The following is a 3,514-nucleotide window of genomic DNA, read 5'->3' as shown; positions in this document are numbered from 1 at the left end:
GTTTCCATGTTATGAATCCAGAGACAATAAATCTTTCACTTAGGATACCCATTTTTATCTCATATATATTTAGTCTTTTCAATGTACACCACATATTTTTTTATTAACCCTTAAACTTTATTATTTACCATGCCTATGATTACCCCACGTGACATGCTAAATTATATTCTGAATAAAGTAGAAATAAGTTACTTTAGTTTGACTTAAACAATGTGACTACCTAATAATTCAGAAATCAGAAATTAAAATTAGGTGAGCAAATTAAACTTAACTCATAACCTTTTTCTAGCTCTGACGAAAAGCTTGACTTGACTAAAAACAAAGTAAGAAACTCAGGTTAGGTAACATTTTTTATGAAAGCAATATCGAATATTTTTTCCCATCATGTTACTTAGATTTATCACTAATTATTAATTATTCCACAACTAAAGCCGCCAATTTCGTTAAAAGGCTTAGTTTGTGCTATTTGCTAATTGCTACTCAAAATTTTCGTATATGAAACAAGTTACCAAACAATGTGTCAAGAATGGTAAGTCGTAAGTGTATTTTTTTTGGATGCTTCTATAAGACGCAGAAAGCGTCTTTTTTAAAAATATTTTTTAATAATTAAAATTTAACATATACAATTTTTGATATCTTTATTTAAGTCGTCCTTTTTTATTTTAATCAAAAAAGTGTTTGTTAAATTTGTGCTTACGAGAATCATTCCATATATATAAACCATCGTATTCATTTCTCATTTCATTATTCAAGTTTAGACATGTACATGTATAATTAACTAATCATTTTTTTAATAATTAACCGAAAGGCACTTGTGATGCGTAAGAAGTATTTTAATTATTAGTAAGTAATAATTAACCATAATATATAAATAAATATAAGAACACTAAAGAGTAAAGACAATTCACCAATTAAATTAATCTCTAGTGGTTAACTTCAATTGTTTAAAAACAACATGGAGCATTATTATATGCACAACATCGTAACTTGATAACGGTTATTTATATATTAATAGATTATCGGTTCTGCTACGTTACCAACAGCATATCTGCCAACTCTTATTTATAATTGTGTTTCATGAAAGTGTGTTCGTAAATGTGTCTAATAAAAATATTCTTTTTATAGTTGTGTTTAATAGAAGTGTCTTTATATATATATTTTTTGGATATGTCTCTTTATATATGTATTTAAAATATATTAATTATTAGAGACTACATATATAAAGAGACACATCTAAAAAATATATCTATAAAGACACTTCTATTAAACACAGCTATAAAAAATACATTTTTATTAGACACATCCACAAACACACTTCTATGAAACACAATTATAAATAAGAGTCGACAAAAATTGACAGATAATATGTTAGTACCCTATATTTTTCCATAGATTATATACTAATTCTAACACCCCACCCCCCACCAAGTAAAAGCAAAGTCATTATTAAATAACAGGCAACACACGTCATTAATTAGTTTATGCAAAATATTCAATTTCTAATGGGTTATATATTCTCTTTAAAACATTGGTGTGTGTTTGTTGGTTACTTTTAAGTTATAGAGTAACTATATATAGTTTACGTGGCACCAACGAAGTAGTGGCAAAGAAAGGATAAGGTAATTTAAAGGTGAGAAAGGGAAGTGAATAATCAACGTTTTCCACTGTTACACGCTATGTACTTTCAATGTTTTCAACGCACCAAAAGCAATAAGCATGTTCGCCCAAGCACAATCACCAAATTAAATATCTATCTTTTTTTTTTATGGAACTTATATAAAGACTTTAAGGTAATTTAAGTTAATAAAATAAATATAGATTAANNNGTATTTATAGATAAATTAAGGTGTTTTTCGCGCTTCACACGGACTATTTTATAAATCTATTCTATTGTTTGGTTTCTTAATCTATGAAAAAATTAAATGATTTTATAAATGAATATATAGTGACTGATTTTAATAAACACAAATATATAGTAACCGATGTTAATGTGATGATAGTATTTTCATAAAGATGTATCGTTATTGTAATTGAGTATGAGAAGACTATGTCATTCGAGTTATAACTCATTGACAATAAAAATAGTTGACTTAATTAGCAAGAGTTAATTAATGATATAAATATAATAATAAAAAATAAATTTTATTTAATTAATAAAGAGTACAATTTTTTAAATATTTTTACTTAATAACGAGTACTTAGTAAAAAAAAACATTTAAGAATGAACCCTAAATAATTAATAAAAACAATATTTTACACAAAATAATTGAAAATATAAATTTACTATGCCTTATACCCAATATATATACACACCCCCACCCCAATATTATAATAAAATAGAGAAAGAGAAAGAGAAAGAGAAAAGAGAGAGAGAAAGAAGAGATAGAAAGAAAGAGAATGGAGAGAAGGAACTACAACAACAACAACTACTGCTACTGGTGGTGGAAGAGGTTGTTCTCATCCTGTGTTCTCTCCGCAAGGCTGATTCCACCACCACAACCACCACCACCACCATGGAAGCATAGGGATACATTATTTTCTGACTTTAGTATCCTATTATTATTAGCATCATGAAATTAAAGCTTAAGTCTCCATGAGCAATGAGATTAAGAGAGAGTCCAAATTAAAAAGCTTATGTAATCATTCATCAGATCAAGAGGCGGCAGCATCAGCAACAAGAAGCATATATATATTATATGTATCTCTCTGGAAATTCAAAGTACCAAATAGTGCTCACTTCTCGTAAGTCTGTCAGGGGTTATAACCCCATATGCTTTCTTTTTTTATTATTATTTATATATACATCATCATATTATTGTATTATTTTGACTAAATAATATATATTTTTTTTGCCCCTTAGATAATGGTAGCATATTTGCAACCACCATGCCCTCAAATAATACATGTTCTTTGGTCATAGCTTTGGAAAGAAAAAGAGTGTGATGAGGGGAAAGTATGATAAGGATATTCCATGAATATGCATGATAATGATGACTATAAGTTTGTTAAATGTTAGTTATTGTATAACTGAGATAGTTGTTGGATTTGGTAAGGATGGTTAAAATATATAAAAAAATTTAAAAAATTAAATTCACAGAAATAATTTTACAAAACAACTTCACATTATCCAAACATCTTAAAAGGAAGTTAAAATTAGAGCAATATTGAACTATAATTGGGGTATGGAAGCAAGAGATGAAATGTGGTTTTTGTTTGTATGGAATTTGGAACATGTTGGGTGAAAATCGACATCCTTTTATGGTGTTTGTTACCGAAAGCTATGGTGAGTTCCCATCCATTCATTAAATGTGTCTGTCAAAATAATAATGAAACATTGGTCCCAACTCCACTAACTTGGTGACACATCATTTAACCAGCAATTTATTGTATGGTACTATCTCTCACTGTTATTTTCACCATCACCTTAGTTTTATTCACTTTTTTTTTTTTTTTACAATTAATGAATTCTCCACGTGCCAACAAGGCAAGAACTACTTTAATTTAGAGGATTTTA

Source organism: Arachis ipaensis, chromosome B05, assembly GCF_000816755.2.
Source record: "Arachis ipaensis cultivar K30076 chromosome B05, Araip1.1, whole genome shotgun sequence".
Taxonomy (NCBI): Eukaryota; Viridiplantae; Streptophyta; class Magnoliopsida; order Fabales; family Fabaceae; genus Arachis; species Arachis ipaensis.
The sequence above is the reverse complement of the archived record's forward strand: the minus strand, read 5'-3'. Positions refer to the sequence as shown.